Source organism: Erinaceus europaeus, chromosome 20, assembly GCF_950295315.1.
Source record: "Erinaceus europaeus chromosome 20, mEriEur2.1, whole genome shotgun sequence".
Lineage (NCBI taxonomy): Eukaryota > Metazoa > Chordata > Mammalia > Eulipotyphla > Erinaceidae > Erinaceus > Erinaceus europaeus.
In genome coordinates, this window is record NC_080181.1 from 2943258 (window position 1) to 2964855 (window position 21598).

Genomic DNA, 21598 nt, shown 5'->3' on the forward strand with positions numbered 1-21598 from the left:
CCGAGGCCAGATCCCAATGCTAGCATTTGCTTATCAGGACTATGTAACCATGCATTTCACAGAAGGGTCCCAGCACCGACTGCTTAGGAAGCAAGCTTGGGGAGAACAGCCAAGATCACACGTGAAAGCACTTCCTGCATCCTCACACGGAGTTCATGCAAAGATGTGGAGAGATCTCTACAATGTTCTAGATAACCCATTTCCTGCAACACCATTTCTGACTGTCATTTTGCTATTTATCTCATTTCAGCTCCAACAGACATTTGCTAAACAGCTGGTGCAGATGCTACACAGAGAGGGAGAGGTCACTCACTGGATAAGCGTCCTCTGCACCACAGTATTGGAGTGTGAGTTACTGACTTAGGAACTAGCGCAGAGCACAGCTTTGACAACATAACACTCTGTCTGCGCTCAAGAACTTCCAAGTCAACGCAGGTATCAAAACAGTATTCTAGCTCGGTACAGTGGACGGAAAATTGAACATGCAAAGCATAAGGCTCTGCACATGATCCCCAGCACTACACATGCCAGACTAATGCTCGGGTTTTCTAGCAATAATACATGAATCTTGGGGGCTGGGTGGTGGTGCATCTGGTGGAGGGCACATGTTACAATGTGCAAGGACCCAGGTTCGAGCCTCCAGTGCCCACCTGTAAGGGGAAGGTTTTGTGAGTAGTGAAGCCAGTAATGTAGGTGTCTCTCCTTCTCTCTCCCTCTATCTCCCTCATCCCTCTTGATTCCTGGCTGTCTCTATAAAATAAAAATATATTTTAATTTAATAAAATTATATTAATTAATCTTTAAAAGTGTAATATAATAAACTGACATTATGTAAGCTATATGAAATATACATATGCTAAATATTCCTGGGAGATATACCTAAAATATTAACAAAAAATATGTCACTTACACTCTGGCAAGTGTTAAGTCATTTTTATTTTCTTCCTTAAGAATATACTTTATTTTCTAAGATGGTACCCAATAAAGAAACACTAAAAATGTTAAAAGGGACATATGTAGGTTAGACTACTTAAAAGAAAAATGCAAAGCTTATCAGAAGAGAGCCTTAGGAGCTGTGTTCTAAGTGCAATAACATAACGGATGCTTCCTGCAATTCTGTCCCATCTCCTTCCTGTCAAAACTGAAATGGAGTGTCTAGGATTAAAGGAGTAACAACCAACCAAACAAAACATTTGGGTCTAAGCTTGTAGTCTGGAGAGGTGATAATCTGACCATGGGAGATATTCCTTTGGCTTGGACTGGACCAGGAATCAACAAGGTGGGGGTGAATCAAGACCCTGCTCTGGATGCCAACTGGCCATGGGAGGCTGCAGTGAAGCTCGCCCTGCCTGCCGGTCACCTGTGTCCTCAGCACCACTCTGCCAAGCACACCCTCCAGGGCCCTGCACCAGCACTTTCTATACATGTGACATGGGATCAGGTATCTTGATGCCCACCTTTCCTTCCCATAAATACTTACGATTTTTCCTGGACAACTCCTTACAGCACAGGAAACCAGACGCCCCCTTCCTCTCTCTGAGGCTTGCTCTGCAGCCTAGACTGGTTAGACATGCTCCCCACTCAGTGTTTTCTAACCAATAAAATCCTTCCTTCCTATCAGGTGTTCCAGTGATTTGGGGCCCCCTTAGGCAACTAGAAATCTACCCGTCTTATCCTATGGTCTTGTCAGTACTTACATTTTATGAAGAAAGAAAAATAAAATAAATTGTCAACTTGACAGCGATGGTTTGGACTAACGGCGAAATAAAAAAATAAAATAAAATAAAAGGGCAGTTTAGAAAACAAAAATGAGATCCTCACAGTTCTGAAGGCTGAGCAGAGCAGTCTGTCGGAGGAAGTTCTTCTCTGGTTTGAAGATGAACACTTAGATACAATGTCCTCACCTGTCAGAAAGAGGGAAAGAGACACAGGCTCTCTCATATCTGCTCTTCCCTGGGTAGAAAGGCACTCACCACTGCTCCTCTCTCACACCCTAGCTACTTCTCAAGGGCTCCCAAGGCTGCCACCATCAACCACACTGGGGGGTCAGGGTTTCAACACAGGCATCTGTGTGGATGTGGGAGGGGCACCGACACCCTCCATGCCCAGCTCACTGGGTGGGGACCCTTCCAAAGACCACAACTCCAACTAGTAGATGACTCCCAAATTTTCTTACAAAAATTATGCTCTTTCGCTTAATTCATTTAATTAAAACATTGGGACTGTCAGGACCCAAGCAATTAAAATTAAGAAAGTCAATAGTCCTTGTTGAAAATAAGGAACCTTTGCATGCCTGAGGCTCTGAAGTTCAAGGTTCAATCTCCAGTACCACCATACACTTATCAGTGCTCTGGTCAGTCTCTCTCTCAAAATAAATAAATAATAAAATGAATAAATATTAAAGAAAGTCAGTAATTTCCTTGTTCTCCTTTTTCTTAGAGTTACTAACTTTAGAGATATTGTAAATTATTTCTGTTTCACTGAAATGTATGTAAATCCTCCTAGAGGCTAAGTCCTTTTGTCAGTTATATGACAGAGAAGGTGTATCTTGGAATCTACCTAGAATGAAAACACCCCAGGACAGTAGTGACCAGATTCATCAGTTCTTTAACAGGTCTGCTTCCAGTTTGAAAAATCAATTTATGACATGAATATATGACAGACATAGTTTCCATATCATAAAATCAGCAAGTTCGTTCAGATGATCCACTGAACTCCAGAATTAACACAGGGTAAGAGATGTGTGAGGAACAGGGGGGCTGGGCAGTAACGCACTGGGTTATGTGCACATAGTATGAACAATATTTCTGCCAAGTCCTCTTACATGAGAACTAGTAATATTTTATCTTGAGGGCACTTATGCTGCGTAAAGGCAAGATACCTCTTGTATCTTTGCAATATTTTTATAAATGTTTTTTTTCACATTCTGGTTTGATGTCTAGCCAATAATAAGGACATTTTATCTTTAATTCTATTTCTTCCAACACACCATGCTTTCAAAAATAGCTTATAATGACTATATACTTTTTAACATATATATGATCTGTAACTTGTAAGTAGCCATCATTTCTGCTAAGGAAATCACACCCACAGAAATATTAGTTTGTAAATGTCTATTTTTCTCATTCCTTAGAGGCTGTGGCTTAACCTATCCTTTATATTACACACATATATAGATACATGTGTAAATATGCATAAGTGTAAGATATTAATTATACATGCTATATGATATGGAATTCAGTATCTACAGATCATTGTTATATGCTATATAAAATTATATATATTATTCAATTAACAAACACAATTTTTAAAAATTATCTTTATTTATTGGATAGAATCAACCAGAAGTCAAAAGGGGAGAGGATGATAGAGAGGAGAGAGAGAGAGAGAGAGAGAGAGAGAGAGAGAGCTGCAACACTGCTTCACCACTCGCAAAGCTTTCCCCCTATAGGTGGGGGTTTAGGGGCTTGAACCTGGGTCCTTGTGCATTGTAATATGTGGGCTCAACCAGGTGCACCACCACCCAGTCCCCAGCAAACATAAATTTTATGATTTAAAAGACTACAAAGGAGGGAGGGCAGATGGTAGTGTTACAGAAATGATCCCCAAAGCACAAGACTTGAGCCAGTTCTTGGTAAAAGAGAAGAGTTTATTACACCGGTGTGTAGGAGACTCCAGAGCTCTCCGGAAGTCCTCCCTGCACCTTCAAAAGCACAGTTTTATTGAGGCTTGTTTCACTATTCCAAAGTAGGCAGAAACAGACCAAGGCAATCTTTCACAGACAAAGGCAATCTGTCATTGCTATACATCTTCCTTATCTGTGGCTTTGCCAAAGAAAGGGGAGAACTAGTACCTGGTATGTATCAGTCTTGAGACAACTGTATTACTCCCTCCTCATCTTTTGCCTTTGCACGGAAGTCTTGGGCCCATTAGCTTCTACTACAGCCACTGTTTGAATGGCCTGAAGAGCAAACACAGAGAAAATGTCTCCTTAACAGAGAGGAAAGGTACTTCTCCACCAGGCACATAAATTAAATTATCCACATAGGGTGAATCAGGAAAGTGTGAACTCTGTGTTCATAGTTTCCCATAATAGTAGTACATGGGTTAAACACACATGTTAAGAAGTGCAAGGACTGGGTGCAAGGATCCGGGTTCGAGTCCCTGGCTTCCCACTTGCAGGAGGTCCATTGTATAAGTAGTGAAGCAGGTCTGCAGGTGTCTATCTTTCTCTCCCCCTCTATGTCTCCCCCCCCCTCAATTTCTCTCTGTCCTATCCAACAACAACAACAACAACAATAACAACAACAGAAAAATAAAATAAAATAAAAAATAGCCTTCAGGAACAGTGGATTCGTAGTGCAGGCACAGAGCCCCAGTGATAACCCTGGAGGCAAAAAAAAAAAAAAAGAATACAAAGTAGGGTATACGAGGGGTTAAAGTCCCCTTCTCTTCCCTCCAACACTTAGTCTCTCCACTTCTCTGATGCAGCCAACACAGCCTATTGGTAGTGTTCTCGAGAGCTTTCATCTATAATCTATATAACACCCTATGAGCTGTGTAGCAGACTTAGAGCTCACTTTACAGTACCATGAATATGACAGAGTAGATAAAGTACATTCTCAATACCCTTCATCTCTATTCCTTTTTATTTTTTTTAAGATTTATTTATTTACTTATGAGTAAGATAGGAGGAGAGAGAAAGAACCAGACAACACTTTGGTACATGTGCTGCCGGGGATTGAATCAGGGGCCTCACGCTTGAGAGCCCAGTATTTTATCCACTGTGCCACCTCCCGGACTACACCCTTCATCTCTATTCCTAAGTATGACATCTTTGTTAGTGTCCAAGAAAAGTTGAGGTGGGTGGAGCTAATAAGGGCGATTTTACTAAAGCCTATGAGAGCAGGGGTTCAGATTTTACATGAGCAGGGAGAGACTGACCTCCATTCCAAGTCCACTGAAACAAAAGAAGATTTTGGAAGCTCTGGGATGAGTGAAGGGCGAGTTATGCAGGACATTAGGTGGAGGTGGGCCAGTGTGATGAGGCACCTCTGTTTGTCAGTGGGTTATTACTCAACACAGACCCTGGCTCATAGACACTGTGACCTTCGAAGCTTACACTTAAAAATATAAGAGTGTCATGGCTTTGAGGAGGACACCTCAGTGTTACAAAACTCTCAAGAGGTTAAGGAGACCGTTCATGTCCCACAGGGACAGAGAAAGAATTTGTAATTGCAAGGTGAATGTCTTTAAGGAAGGGGCAAGGGTCAATGATCTAAGTAGTAAAGGATCTAAAGTTTGGTTAAGCTGTAGGGAATAGTGAAGCCTTTTAAAAAACATATTATGAAGATATCTGGATCAATAGTTAATAACCTTGTGACTGAGCAAGAGGAAATTAAAAAATGATTGTCAGGAAATTCTAGTTAAGACTGATGCCTAAGTTTGCATCTACCATTGCCTGCTGCTCTTTAAAAATGGGATTTTAATTTCAATCTATTAGTGCTAAAAAAAAAAAAAGGAGTAACAGTTTGACTTTTACTTTAAGAAGGGAACTCTGGTTAACATCTATGAGTTAAGAGGAGGCCTCTACTTTATTCTCTTCACATCTTCTGCAATGAAAAGGATGACTGCCCAGCTTTCCAAAAGGCTTTTTAGCTTATAACAGACACTGAGGGCCTGGAATCCAGCACTGAGGCACAAGGGATGAGGCGATATTAAAAAGCAGTGTATTGAAGAAAATGCACCGCAAGATTCTGCAGGAATCTCAAACTTTATTCAGGAATATTGAGAACATCCACCTGTTGGAGTACGTGTGGAGAGAAGGGGGAGAGGGAGAGGGAGAAGATGAGTATGAGGGCAAGTGTGAGAGAACCTGAGAACCCTTCTGACGTGATGTGAGACTCACCTATGCAGAGGCAGAACAGCCAACACCCCCATAGGTGTAGCTTATAAACATCCAAGCCCCGCCTTCATCGCTTATAAACATCCAAGCCCCGCCTTCATCGCTTATAAACATCCAAGCCCCGCCTTCATCTCTTATAAACATCCAAGCCCCACCTTCATCGCTTATAAACATCCAAGCCCCGCCTTCATAGTTTATAAAGATCCAATGCCGGGAGCTAAGACTCTCATATAGCCGGTGAGAGGACATTCCGATCATTGGAACTGAGATTACCTTTTAGCTGTTTGGAAAGTCATTCACCCACCTCCCTCCCCCACTACCTTAGCAGAACTTCCTCATGGTGTGTGCTTAAAATGCGGCTGCAAAATAAAATTTTCAGAGCTTGATCAGACCTCATGACCTGCTCTCGTTCTTCGTGTCTCTTGTCCCCTCCATTCTCTCACCCCCTACCCTAGGTTTCCGTAGATAACCCTGCAGGCTGGGGCAATCCAAGCCCCGCCTTCATCGCTTAGAAACATCCAAGCCCCGCCTTCACTTCCTTGCTAAGCCACACTCACACCTGTTAACACTTCCACTACCTGTGTAGCAATTTCCTTCCCCCTTGGCATGTGTTCTGGTGTGGTGCAGCAGTGTCTGTGTTCCCCTAGGCTCTTCTTGTCATTTCTGACTTCAACATTAGGACAACACTAATATAGGGGGAGGAGATGACTTGGGACAAATGATTTATAAAGGATATGAGAAAGTTACTGCCCTCCTCCCCGCCTTGCCTTGGGGGAGGAAAGCAATTTGAGACATACACATGCCCCCTCCCCTCACTGTTAGACAATGATTTTCCCTCTCTCTCTTCCTTCTTTTTAATAAAGTTTTACCTTTCGTTTTCCTTACCAGTAGTTGTGTGATAACTAATTTTGATTTTAGAAATATCTTATTTTTTAAATTTGTTTTAATATTTATTACTTTTTGTTGCCCTTGTTGTTTAATTGTAGTTATTACTGTTGTTGTTATTGATGTCGTCGTTGGATAGGACAGAGAGAAATGGAGAGAGCAGGGGAAGACAGAGAGGGGGAAAGAAAGACAGACACCTGCAGACCTGCTTCAACACCTGTGAAGCGATTTCCCTGCAGGTGGGGAGCCAGGGCTGGAACTGGGATCCTTAAGCCAGTCCTTGCGCTTTGTGCCACCTGCACTTAACCTGCTGCACTACACCCCGACTCCCTAGATATATCTTATTTTCAGGCTCCCTTTCAACCTGACGGTAGTGGGAAATATCCCGGTAGGAAGGACCAGTTCCAATAGGCATCTGGTGGCAAATGTGATTCCTATGTAGCTCTGTTGGAAGTCGATGTGCTAATTACAGCTCTCTTTCCAAAGTCAAGCTCATCAACAGATGGTGGTGGACAACAGAGATCAAAGATGCTCTCTATGTAAACAGCTTTTGCCAAAACTGTAATCTCACTCTGGATTCTCCAGGAGCTCAGGAGATACTGGCAAGAATAAATTATGAGACTGCTGATTACCAATTTAAGTAGTGATCCCTTTTAGTTTCGTTCTTTTTCTTATCTATCTATCTATCTATTTATTTACTTATGCCTCCAGAGTTATCACTGGGGCTTGGTGCCTACACTAGGAATCCACTGCTCCTGGAGGCCATTTTTTCCCTTTTGTTGCCCTTATTATTATTATTGTCATCATTGTTGTTGATAGGACAGAGAGAAGTGGAGAGAGGAGGGGAAGGCAGAGAGGGGGAGAGAAAGACAGACACCTGCAGACCTGCTTCACCGCCTGTGAAGCGACTCCCCTGCAGGTGGGGAGCTGGGGGCTCGAACCGGGATCCCTGAGCTGGTCCTTGTACTTCATGCCATGTGAGCTTAACCTGCTGCACCACAGCCCAATCCCGCCCCCCTTTTAGTTTCTTTGTATAATCAGTTTATGATTTCACTACATCATTAACTAGCTGTTGAAACGTACTTTTTCTAGCCATCATTTCAGAAATAAAAACTAAAATCAGATTGTTAGTCAATATTGATCGAACGTAGTTGTCAGTATTCCCCTTAGCTTGGATAAAACTCAGTGCAACTAACTATAACTGATAAATTCCAGGGTCCTGTAGCATTAAGCCACATCTTTTTCCAATGAATTTAACCATCAAGAATTCTACCCATTGACTATTTTATAAAGTATGAGATATTTAGAGCGGTTCTACTATGTGTGTGTAAATGATTCAAACATTATTTTACAGTCAGAACAGCAGTGAGATCCCATGCATGCTGCTTGTTCAGGGCACAGTCACAGGCAGTGTCACCAGTGTCAGAGGTTCCTAACAGTCCATCACCAAGCACCACCCTTCACTAGTAGGAGGAGAGTATTTCTCTTTAAACTTCTATTTTGTTTTCTTCTGTTTGTAAAAGAAATAGAAAACTAAACTGCCCAGCTTGTGGGCTACAGCCAGCAATTAACACCACTTAGCAGCTGTTAAGTTGAGGAGTAGCCTGTTGATATCTTCATGTGGCTTAACTCAAATGCTAATTGTGCTCTGAACACTGATCATAAACCCACCACTGCCTGTAGAAATCTACAGACTTTTTCCAGTAAAATAACATAATACTTCCTCTTGTGTTTGTTCTGATGACAGAGGACTAGAGAAAGGTTTCCAGAGATGTCCCAACCTGGACAATGGGGAAACCCAGTAAGATCATTTCCAAAGGGACCCAGTGCACTGTGGTGCTACAGGGTTGCCAACAGATCAGCCTGCATTCCTGAGGTTCTTCAGTGGCTGACAAAAGAATCAAACAAGCCTCCATAGACTGACCAACAGAAGAAAATAAGGACAGTTTCACTGAGAACATGTATACCACTTACACACAAGGGAGAGCCCCAACAAAACCTAGTAATCCACCAAGTGATATATATATCAGAGGGCATTTTTAGCTTAGCTAACTCAGAGGACGCTGGGAAAGAGAAAGGAAGGTCAGTTAGGAGAGTGAGCAAGGACAGACAAACATTAGGCAGACAGATTAAAGTTGTGCCTTCTCCTTTGATGAGCTTTCTCCAGACATTCAGGGAGATGTTTAAAGCCTGCCTTCAGGCTGTTACCTACTAAAAACCAAATGCACACTTGGGAGTGGCGGATAATGCGGGCCTTGCGCAGAGTAGGTGTGCTCTGAGTAGATTCAGACACTTCTTACTAATTAGGAATGAAAGATATCTCATTACTATTCTTTACATTTGATTTCATGTTGAAATGATAGCATTTGTGATATACCATGATAGCTTTAAAATTATGGTGTTTTTTTTTCTCTTTCTTTTTCTTTGTTTATTTTTTATTTATTACCAGCTTTCTAGTCCCTCTTGGAGAAGGGCTATGTGCTCAGGGGATGTGCTTTAGCCTTTTTCTCCAGGTGTTACATCTGCCTGCATCTGCATGCTGTGACCTTTGAGGTCTGGGAGGCAGGGAGCTGGGGCAGGATAAGCAGACACTCCAGACTTCTGCTTCTGCCTCTGGGCTTTCTGACTTCTGCAGGTGCTCTCCCTAAGCTGACCTCCAACATAACCAGTCTTAAAATTCTGTTTACTCAGCGGGTTAAGCGCAGGTGGCACAAAGTGCAAGGACCAGCATAAGGATCCCAGTTCGAGTCCATGGCTCCCCACCTGCAGGGGAGTTACTTCAAAAGCGGTGAAGCAGGTCTGCAGGTGTCTATCTTTCTCTTCCCCTCTCAGTCTTCCCCTCCTCCCTCCATTTCTCTCTGTCCTATCCAACAACAATAACATCAATAATAACTACAACAATAAAACAACAAGAGCAACAAAAGGGAAGAAAAAAAGATCACTTCATTAAAAAATTCTGTTTACTGTGTTATATTACTATATGTAGTGAGCATGTGACCCTAATGTAGTGAATATATAAGTGTAGTGAGCATGTGACCCTAATGTAGTGAATATATAAGTGTAGTGAGCATGTGACCCTAATGTAGTGAATATATAAGTGTAGTGAGCATGTGACCCTAATGTAGTGAATATATAAGTGTAGTGAACATGTGACCCTAATGTAGTGAATATATAAGTGTAGTGAGCATGTGACCCTAATGTAGTGAATATATAAATGTAGTGAACATGAACTTGTAAACCTAGTGTACCTTTAGTAACCATAGTGCGCCTGCATGGTGTGATAAGACAGAGACATATGTGTGCATCAGCTAAGACGCCAACCCCAACCTTGATGATGGAGATGTAACTCTGAAACCAGAGGCCAGCTAAGTATAAATAGAGGCTCAGAAATCAGCTGGAGGAAGCAATTCCACCATTACTGAACGGGATGCTGCAGGTGGGCTAAAACCCTAAAGTACATGCCACCTGCCTCAGTAACAGCTTCCCAGCTGCCAGCGCCCCTCGCTAATCTGGTGGCACCAGCACAGCAAAGGCCCTCCTCCCGGGAACATGGCAACACTGCGGGTAGTGACCATGTCCTGAGCTTTACCTTCCAGCAACTACTAAGTAAGGAGAAGGTATTGGGTTCACTGTGCAATTTTTGTTTAACCAGATACGCGCTCTGAGTGAGTCCTTGGCTCTAATTCCTTGCTCGCGACATTACGAAAGAATTTTAAATCACCGACGTGGCTCACATCAACTTTTAGGGCTCATACAGAGTTGGAGTATGGACAGCTCCGTAAGGTGCCAGGAGAAATTGAGAACTGTGCAGACCTTTCTGCCTGCCCTCTGCAGTCGTCTTGGTACTGCTGGGCGCAGCTCTGAGGGGTGGGAGGCCTGGAACCTCAGTTATCCAGGACCCAGTCTAGGGGCGCTTTGTTTCTGATGTCCCTACCGGTGGGGAAGAACTTGTAGGTGGCACTGAGGAAGTAACAGGAAGGGCCTCCTAGGACACAAGGGAAGCACTCTGCACTGTGGGGAGCGCTTTAGGAAGGAGACCAGAAGCCCAACAAGGACAGATCACCTCAGCAGAGCAGTGGGGAGTCAGTCGGCTCAGGGGGTGAGGAGGACTGGGGACTGAAGAGAGGGGAGCACATGAAAGGCCATCTCTCCTCCTTCTGCAGTCTATCGCAGCATACACCCTGCATGCTTATTGTTTCCACGTGAAAGGCCATCTCTCCTCCTTCTGCAGTCTATCGCAGCATACACCCTGCATGCTTATTGTTTCTGCACCTACCTCACTTCTTTGAAACCGAAGGTGTGAGCTTTGCACACTTTGATCACAGAGTCATCTGTGACTGTTCCCGAGCTACATCATGAGAGGACTTGATCTCTCCCTCTCCCTCTCCCTCCCAGGGGCACTCCCCCCACGGCAGCCTGGGGAGTTAAGGGGCAATGGACCTGGAAAGTTGTCACCATTACTTGCAGAGCACAGATTCCAAGGAGCCTGGAGGTATTAGAGGCTGAGGAGAAGCTCTGGCCCTTGTCTCTGTCTTTTGCCCCCTTCCCTTATTGAGAAGCTGCCTGTGAGGGCCACTGTTACTTCCTATTGTCCTTGAAGCTCCTCCATACTGTAACCCAACAATTACAGCTACAGAGCAGCGGCCCCTTCTCCTTGAGAAACCAGTCTCCATGTTCTTAATTACCAGCAGTAGTTCTGTAAACGAAGGTCATGACAACCCTGAGACCCCAAATTTGCTTAACAGACAAGACTGCAGGACTGTAGTCAAGGACTGTGGTCCAAGAACCCCGTGACAAGCAAGCCTGAACTTAGGTGACCCCCCCAGTTCCCCCTCCTGATGTGCATAAAAATAATCTGACAAGCAAGTCTGAACTTAGGTGACCCCCCCAGTTCCCCCTCCTGATGTGCATAAAATAACCTGTCTGCCTCTCTTAACCTCACACGCCGCTACTGGGAGGTGCATGGAGCCCAGGCTTAAGCTTGCTTCAGTCAAGGGTCTTTGCTTTCACATGTGATTCTGGCCTCCTCTCTGTGGGATGGGATCTGAAATCTGGGCGTAACACTGCCACCGTCCCCACTTTCTCCAGCTGAGAACGGGGCTTGGGGAGGGGCACATCCAGGTGACGGTTTATGGGTCCCGTGTCCCCTCCGAGAATCTCACCGCCAGGGGTTACGAGGGAGTCTTCCTGCCCTTCCCATGCAAAGTCCTTTTTCCTAAACCCCACTCCAGTAACACAAGATACTCCTCCCTCCCCACTTCACTTCAGAATTGACAACCCTGGGCGTGGGGGCAGGCGGTGGCACCCCAGGCTGAGCGCACACAGGTTGCCAAGCTCAAGGAGCAGGGATCCACACCCGGTTCCCACCTGTAGGGAAGCCTCATGAGCTTCCCGTGAAACAGGTCTGCAGATGTGTTACCTTTCTAGCTCCCTATCTAGCTCCACCTCCCCTCTCAATTTCCCTCTATCCTATCCAAGAAAAGATAAATGCTCATGTTACAGAGCACAAGGACCCAGGTTCAAGCCCCTGGTCCCCACCTGCAAGGGGAAGCTTCACAAGCAGTGAAGCAGGGCTGCAGGCATCTGTCTGTCTCTTTCCTTCTATCCTATCTCCCTTTCCTCTCAATTTCTCTGTGTCGACCCAATAATGTTTATTTATTTTATTGTTTTTTTCATTGCTGTAGGTATTGTTGTTATTGATGTTGTTGTTGTTGGATAGGACAGAGAAATGTAGAGAGGAAGGGAAGACAGAGAGGGGAAGAGAAAGATAGACACCTGCAGACCTACTTCACTGTCTGTGAAGCAGGTCTGCAGGTGGGGAGCTGGGAATAAAAATATATTTTTTAAAATCAGGAAATAAAAGGGAAATGCTCTCTGGAAGCAACTGATTTAGTCATCAGACACCAAGCCCCAGTGATAACTCTGATGACAATAAAAAATAAAAATGAAAAAACAATTAAAATAATTAAACAGTAATTCATCTTATTTTATGAGGACAGAAATTAAGAGGGGAGGGGCACAGGGAAGGAGAGAGACAGAGAGACATTCATTTTCAAACAGATGTCTGGCCCTTTGCTGGCCCCATGATGCTGCTTGGAGGGATCCTTCAGCCAGCTAAGGACCCAGAGGGAGAGGATCTGCCCTGGCATTCCAACAAAACCCCTCACCTTGCCAAACACTGAACTACTCTTCATGCTGGGGGCAAATGAAAATGAATCCGCATATTCAATGAATGATTTTAGAAAATTGCCATATTAAGTTATTTCTTCACTATTTAAGAGAAGCCAGTTAAAAAGCAATACAAAACAATTCTTAGAACCAGCGTGTTGCATAGTTTGCTGGTCTGCCATGAAAAACCCACCCAGGCCTGAGACTGGTCCCCACCACCTTGAAGGAAATTCTGGTGCTGTGATCTCTCTCTCTCTCTCTCTGTCTCTCTCTCTTCCTCGTCCCCTCCCCCTGAAAATAAGAAAAGGAGAAAGAGGGGGAGGAGGGAGCAGTTCCTAAGCTGGCAAACTATAAACATGCAAAGACAAATGCAACTGGCAAGTGGCATGCAGAGAAGTGACCTGGGCTACAGTGAGTCGATCGCTGAGTGACTGGGGGGGGGGGAACAGCATGCATTTTTAAAGCCAGTTTTAATAAGATGCATTTAATTGTGTGCACTTTGGAGCCTGCCAAGCTAGGGGGAAGGGAGAAGTCCATCTGCGGGCAATTTCAAGGAGAGCAAATCCCACCTACTCCCTGCCTTGGCTCCATGGTTAATAAGAAAATGGATGGAGCTCTGATCTAAGTAGTCTTATTTGAACAGAGCACTATTGATTTCCTTATGACTCACTCTTCATCTCAAGGTCTTGAGAGGCAAGAGATCTTATTGAATGAGACATAATGCTGAAGTCCTGGTCATTTGTGGTCATGAAGCATCCCAAAGCACATGTTGTTCGAGACAAGGATGGTCAGCCTAAACCTCGGCCCTGCTCCCATCTAAGTAAGGACAGCCTAGCGACTAAAATTCTCCAAGCCTGTGCCACAGGGAACGCTGGCTTCTCTACCTTCATGTCATGAACCAGAAAGTTTTGGCTGTTTTGCAATTGCAATTACTGCCAACGTACACTGCTTAAGGATTTGCCCTTTGAGCCCACTGGATAGATAGCTGAAAAAATAAAACCCAGATGCTGGTGAAGCGAGTTTCTGGGTAGAGCTGAGGACTTGCATGTGTCCTGGACCCAGGGTTTAATATCCAGCACAGTATGTCGTAGATTTAAGCTGTGCCCTGGTTTCTCATTCATTGGACACATTATATATGCATATTTATATACATATATCTACACACATAAAAAGCTTGACATGTAAGGTCAGTGATAAGTCTGTCATGAATTAAGGATTTTATTTTCATAGGTTAGTACTCTACTGTATATGACAGACTCTTTATAAATCTAGTAACCTGTCTATATATTATGGTCTATGTCATTTATTAAATTAAAAAATTGGCTTACTTCAGCAAGCATCTATTGAGTACCTACTATGTAAAGGTACTTTTCCAAGTAACAAACATGGGCATACACTCTAAAACTTAACATTTTGGGAAGAGACAGGAAAGCTTGCTCTCTCAATGATCCAAGTCACCAACTTTATGAGCGAAGCAGACAGAGAAGGCAGTTTCCCACTACTCCGTAGGGCGTGGCTATGAAAGGGAAGTCAGAGAAAAGGGGTCTCTGCATGGAGAGGTGGCGGGCAGCAGTTAAGGGCAGCAGTTAAAGGTGGGGAGTACTGCCAGCAGAGGCAGAGGGGTGTGGCTGGGAGTGAGGCTTTCAAGAAAGACCAGAGGCCTTGGTTCTCAGTGTCTCAGAAATGATGAGACCTAACTGAGCTGCGGGTGTGCTTACTGTTCGTGGAACAGAGCTGCAAGGAGAAAGAACACGTAAAAACAAAAGCCTAAGGACACTTGCTTTCACACACTCTAACTTGCTCCCTGGGTTGCATCTTGATTTTCAGCAAAAGCTAAACACTGGAGAAATCCCACTGTTGCCTTTTCTTCTCTTTTAATTAAAATAATAAAGGCTTTTTTTTTTAGATTACATGTATATAAAAACTAAAGTTTTAAATCTTATGAATACATATGGCTGTGTAAATGTTGTCTTTGTTTTATCTATTGTTTTTATTGTTGTCAAGACTTGGCCACTCTGGGCTGAGGTCTTCAGAGAGAGAGCAACTGCAGTGGGGGCTGTGCTTGAACCCGGGCCACAGACATGCCTCCAAGTGAGATCTCTTGCTGCTTGTGAAAGTTCTTTAACATGTCCCCCCCCCCCTGAATATAGTTTCCTCTACCCTTAGATGAGACTTCTTGACTGTTAGCTATTCCTCTCACTTTCTTGTCTTCTGCCCTAACACATCAACTCTGTAAAGTGCTAGCCATATAAGTAAGAAGTGTGATTATCTACAAAACAGAAATGGCCTTGTAGAATCATAGTTTTTACTGCAGTGCCCCAACCCAGGACCCATCCATATAAAAATATGCAAATTAATGGTGTCCTGTCTTACCAGTCATTTCAAGAATTTTATATTTTGCTTATATGATTTTACATAAGGCCATTGAATTAATTAATTTTTTTTCTGTTTTTGCCTCCAGGGTAACTGATTGGGTCTCATTGCCAGCACTACAAAATTCCACTGTACCAGAAGGCAATTCTTTTCTTTCTTTTTCTTCCTTTCCTTTCCCTTCCCTTCCCTTCCCTTCCCTTCCCTTCCTTTCCTTTCCTTTTCTTTTTTTCCTAATTTTTATTAGATAGGACAGAGAGAAGTTGAGAGAGGAGGTGGAGAAAGATAGAAGGAGAGAAACAGAGAGACACCTGCAGCACTGCTTCATGGCCTAGGAAGCATCCTCCCTGCAGGGGGGGAGCAGTGGCTCAAACCCGAGTCCTTGAGCACTGTGATATGCCTGCTTAACTGGGTGTGCCATCATCTGGTGCCTTTTTACACAGAGAAAAATTTGCCCAGATTCGTTTATCGCGTGAAAGCAGATACAACTGTCCCCGTTGTTTTTCCTTGTGGTGCTAGAATAACTCCTGTGCGTGTATTTCTACAAACTGAAATGGTGGAGAATCTGTCTCCGGCAGCACTTGGACTAGTAAAGGAGAGATTAAAAAAGAAACACTCTTTCTCCAGTTGGTGCTGTGAACCCAGCCCTCTAACTTTGAGAGTGAACAAGTCGGAGACCTGCTTCTAGAGAAAGTGAGCATCTGCAGTGATTCTGGTTCTCGAATCATCTCACTTCAGTCCACGTCCTTCCATGAAATGTTGGTGAGAAAAGAACAAAATTGGTGAGAAAAGAACAAAATCCCAGCTGAAAAGAAGGAAACAACTGTGGGGTGGGGAGTTGTACGGCAGTGCAGAGGGTTAAGCGCAAGGACCAGCCTAAGGATCCCAGTTTGAGCCCCGTGAAGGTGAAGCAGGTCTGCAGGTGTCTATCTTTCTCTCCCCGTCTTCCCCTCCTCTCTCCATTTCTCTCTGTCCTATCCAACAATGACGACAGCAATAACTACAACAATAAAATAACAAGGACAACAAAAGGGGATAAATATTAAAAAACAAAAAAGAAGAAGAAGAAGGAGGAGGGAACTGTGAAGATCTGCTTTCCTTCTGAGGTTTGGCTGGCAGCCGCAGATGTCAAGTGAGGACTCTGGTGTTCACTGACCACTTGGTGTGCCTGTCCCTGTGAAAACCATTCCTCTGGACTGTGAAGTTGCTCTCAGGTGGGCTGACTGGGACAGGAGAGGTCTGCTTTTCATTTTCTTCCATTTTGATACGTGTGTTTTCCCTTGATTGCTAAATCAAAGATATGTGAATACATTCTGTCAACATGCTACAGAGGAGCACTGGTCCCTTGGTGGTGCACAGCAAGCCATTTCAGGGCGAGGCACTAGAGGGAGGATATGCAGGCAGACGTGTACTGTGGATGTTGGGGGGGGGGTCTGCACAAGAGGAGACACACAGGAGGGCACAGAGCAGCAGTCAGGGCACCTGAGGGCCACTGCCTACCTGTACTGGGCAGTCAAAACTAGTCAGCTATGGAAATGTCAGAAGGAAGTTGTGAGCATGCCCAGCAGAGAAACAGAAAGTCAGCTTCAAGTGCCTTCCAGTCCTCAAAAGCGCAAAGCCAACAAACAGTTATTTGGAGGAGAGCAAATCTAGGTGTTTGCATCACAGCACAGGGAGTGACTGTTCGGTATGGTCAGATGGGCACAAACGACAAATTAGTGGGTATTCCAGATAACTGGTTTGTAGATAAATGATCTTACATTTTGAAATCTTTGTTTTTCCACTTCTGCTCTCCTTAAGCTTTTCCAAATGGACGTATAGTAGGCACTGAACTAACCAGGTCAGGGACCCAGGGAAGGACACTCTTTTAAACTAATTCATACTATCATTTATTTTTCCCTCCAGGGTTATTGCTGGGCTCGGTGCCTGCACCATGAATCCACTGCTCCTGGAGGCCATTTTTTCCCCCTTTTGTTGCCCTTGTTGTTGATGCCTCGTTGTGGTTATTATTATTATTACCATTGTTGATGTTGTTCGTTGTTGGATAGGACAGTGAGAAATGGAGAGAGGAGGGGAAGACAGAGAGGGGAAGAGAAAGACAGACACCTGCAGACCTGCTTCACCGTCTGTGAAGCGACTCCCCTGCAGGTGGGGAGCCGGGGGCTCGAACCGGGATCCTTACGCCGGTCCTTGCGCTTTGCGCCACGTGCACTTAACCCACTGCGCCACCACCCGACCCCCTTCATACTATCATTTTCTTTACGCAATTTTGAATTTTAAGGAGAAAATCACGTCCTACACCAATGACAACAGTGAGGTCAAGGAGAATGAAAGGAGAAAAGAGCTTGAGCCTTGGGCTGTGGACCACAACTAAAGGTAAATAAATGGTGCTGCTGTTGTTGTTGCTGTTGATGGAGCTGTGTGAGCTCCACAGCAGTGAAACCGAGTGAGCAACAGCAGGGCAGCAGCAGGAGGAGGGAAGGCCCTGAAGAGGCCGGGATACACATAGCTGTTCTTCCACCGTATGGCCCCTCCAAAATTACAAGGGCAATAGTCCAACCAGGAAGAATGTGGAAAGCAACACAAAAGACAGATTGTAAGGAATGCATTTTTGCTCCACATAAAATATCTTCAGTGCCTCGTAAATCATGAAGACTCAAGCCCATATATGAGCACACACGTATGTACACGTGCATACCTGCTTCAGGATACAAAGGAAAAGGATACTGGGGAAGAGACTGTAGTTTTAAAGGTCTTTTTCTCTCTTTGGAACACGTTCTGGATTAAAAACAGCCGTATTTCAACTACTGAACAGTGTAAGCGTTTAAGTTATTTTCAATATTTCAGCCTTGCTTTACACTAAATTTGTATGAATTTTGACTGAAAACGTTTTGATCAATAGTCAAACGTTTTGACTGAAGCTAGTTTCCGTAATCCCCTGAAGCCTCTCTGACTCTCCTGTTACTAAGTAGCAGTGCATGATCCTCCCTTGTTTTCCTGTTAGTGAAAGTGCAGTCTGCCTCCACCTGAGTATGTCTTTACTATAAGATGGAACCAAGCAAGACTCCTTACTTGTGGGCCTAACCTATCTCACTTGCCTGCCCATTACACCTCGTTAATTTTCTTTTTTAAAAAAACTTTTTTTTTTTTTTTGGTCTCCAGGGTTATGGCTGGGTTCAGTGCCTGCACCACAAACCCACTGCTCCTGGAAGCTATTTTTTTCTTCCTTTTTGCTGCCCTTGTTGTTTTATCCTTGTTGTGGTTATTATTATTGTTGTCATTGATGCTATTGTTGGACAGGACAGAGAGAAATGGAGAGAGGAGGGGAAGACAGAGAGGGGGAGAGAAAGACAGACATCTGCAGACCTGCTTCACCGCCTGTGAAGTGACTCCCCTGTAGGTGGGGAGCTGGGGGCTTGAACAGGGATCCTTACTCCTGGTCCTTGCGCTTCGCGCCACCTGCGCTTAACCCGCTGCACTACCACTGTACTCCCCAGTTAATTTTCTCAAGACCTCAACTCCTCTGCCAAAGAAATGCCTGAAGAGTCTGCTTTGTAGCCTGGTAGACTTTTCTAAGGAGTAGACAGTCTCTGCCCTTGTATGTTGACTGAGCAGTGACAGCACAGAACTTCCCACCTAAATATATATATACATTTTTGCTATTACTTAGCTATTCCAAGACATTACTGGTGCAAAATACCCTTATAAACAAAGGGAATTAATGAGAGGTCTACTCACAGAGCAGAGGTCAGAGGTCAGAGGTCATTCTCCATATGCCTTCTGTGGGACAGCATGGTTGGTGGCCAAGTTACTTCTAGATCTTGTGAGTAGAAAGAAAATGACTGTATTAGTTCACCGTTAATACCGAATCTCCATGATGAGACGCCATTGCCTGTCCTGTTTTCTGATATTGGCAAGTCTCTTTTTGTCGCTTATATCTTTATCTTTTGCTCCAAAAGAATAAATCTGCCAAGGCTTCCTCACTTCTATTTAAAAAAGACCCTTGAGTTTCAAGTAACCAAGTTATTTTTAATTGTTTGTAATAAATAACAAAACAATAACATTTAGGAAGATTTCTACAAAAAGAAAAAAAAAACCCACAAATAAACACCAATCACTTCTCAAGAGTTTTACCACTCTTGTACGGTTTTTGCTTTTCATCTTGATTATTTTTTTTCCACACAGATTCAATTATTGCACTCCTATAGGATTGGTCTTAGCTTTCTACAACTGATTTTAAATTTTAAATACTAAAAAAAAAAGTCTTCATTCTATTAAATATTTACCAGCTCAATATTATATTCCATCTAGTTGACGTCTCATGGTATTTTAAATCATTTCAGTTCTTTTATTGAGAAAGCCTAGTTTAACAACGAAGCGTTCCAGTACTGACTTGATAAGATGAGGATTGTATATAGGACCAGCACTGTACAGAAACAAAACTGCCAGCACACGCTAAACGTCACACTGCTCCTATGACCACCTCACACACCACAGCCCCCGTCACTGAGTGCTTTTTTCCCTGCATGTTTTAGTAGATGAAGTTTAATTAGAACACATTCATACCTATTCATGAAGGTACTGACTGTCCCTTTAACAGAGCTTAATAGCTGGGACAGATACACAAGGGTTCACAGAGTTTAAACATTATATACACCAATGTTAGGATTAATCCATATAAAATCATGTCTTGAGTTTATAAAAACATTTTCAAAAGATGTCCTTTAGGACCAACTCCTTCTGCCCCTTCTCTCTACCAATCACCATCCTGAGCAACAGATGGCTTTTCTAGTCAATGAAAAATATGTCAGTCTACTAAGAAAGTGATACACATGGCTTCCAGAGTTCTAATTTCCCTTCCTTCCCTTCATCCCTCATTCCTTCCCTCCTTCCTTCTTTCCTCCCTTCCTTCCTTGGTGGAGACAGAGAGAAACTGACAGGGGAGAGGAAGATAAAGAGATAGAGAGACAAAGAGACACCTGCTGCCCTGTGTCGCCACTCATCAAGTCTCCTCCCCTACAGGTGGGGACCAGGGGCTTGAAACCAGGTCTTTGCACACCATGGTACGTCCAATTCACCAGGTGCACCACTACCTGGCCCCCAGAGTTTTAACTTCTTAACTTGTTTAAGGAAGAACGTGAAGAGGTAGTCTGATGTCATCATAAAAGTTTCATTCATAGCAGACTTGTAAAAACTCTATGACTGTCAATCAATAGTTGCACACTTTTATTTGATGTTTTATTCATAGGTTCTTATATGCCTAGCTTTCTTTACATCAAGTGTTTTTGTTCAGAATTTATTATTTTATATCTGTTAATCCCTAGTTGAATATTTGAATGTTGGCAGTGCCTTCTATTTGCATAGTCGCAGGTATTACAATAAAAATTCATAGGAGCCTTTTTAAACAAAACTTTAATATAATTCTTCAAACACTGCATTAAACTGAAATATGCCTGCTTTGGGTAAAATCTAGAATCATAAAAATACTATCCAGTAACATTATTCTGGCTTACATTCAGCTCTAAAATCAACCTGTTAGAGATGTAGAGTCACCTTCATAATAAAAAATTAAATATAAAATTCTGATTGATCTCCTTCAAAATGTGAATCATCTCCTTCTAAATGTCAAAACAAGAACACAGATTTGCGTATTCCACACTCCAGTGTCTGGAATTCTAAGGGCAGTTAGTGCATTCTCTCACTTCCCACCCCTCACAATGCCTTCCCCACAGCATCCAGTAAATGCAGTGAGCAAGCCACACCTAGCACTCTGCCTTCTACAAATGCTGGACTTAGAGGCTTCAGGACTTTGGCTAGGAAACGCAGTGTATGAAACAATTTCCAACCTACACAGAAGTCTAGGATGTGTTAAAGTGAGTGGATCTCGGCGTTCTTCATCTAATGAGACGTCCAAGTGAGCAGCCAAGGTTGTGCTGGCTCGCCTTGGACTCCACCCAAGGTAGTGAGTTACCAGGAGAAGCACAGGTATCCTTGTTACATCTTCACTCTAAACAATGATTCATCATTAGGGAAAAGATAATTCCTGATACCAAAGCAAATCTCCACTGTAGACTCCTGTTATTGTCATCATATCAAATAATAACAAAGTAAGTAAGTAAAAGTCAGCCCAGGAGGTGGGGCGAAGGAGTGTTGGTTGGACTCCCAAGCAGGAGGTCTTGTTTAAGACCCAGCAGCTCACACAGCTGAGTGACGCTCTGGGTCTCTCTCTTTCTCTTCCTCTCCCTCTTCTCTTCTCTCTCATTAAACAGG

The 21598-nt window shown here is 43.5% G+C and overlaps 1 long non-coding RNA gene across 1 annotated transcript in view; it reads right to left on the bottom strand.

Moving 5' to 3' along the window:
* Positions 1-1617: 1617 nt before the first annotated feature.
* Positions 1618-21598, bottom strand: part of LOC132534896 (uncharacterized) — a 54924-nt gene continuing 34943 nt past the window's right edge. Inside the window, exons 3-4 of the long non-coding RNA XR_009546659.1 lie at positions 19067-19148; positions 1618-1904 (exon numbers count right to left, since the gene is read on the bottom strand). This is a non-coding gene — a long non-coding RNA (uncharacterized LOC132534896). The remainder of the gene's footprint in view (positions 1905-19066; positions 19149-21598) is intronic.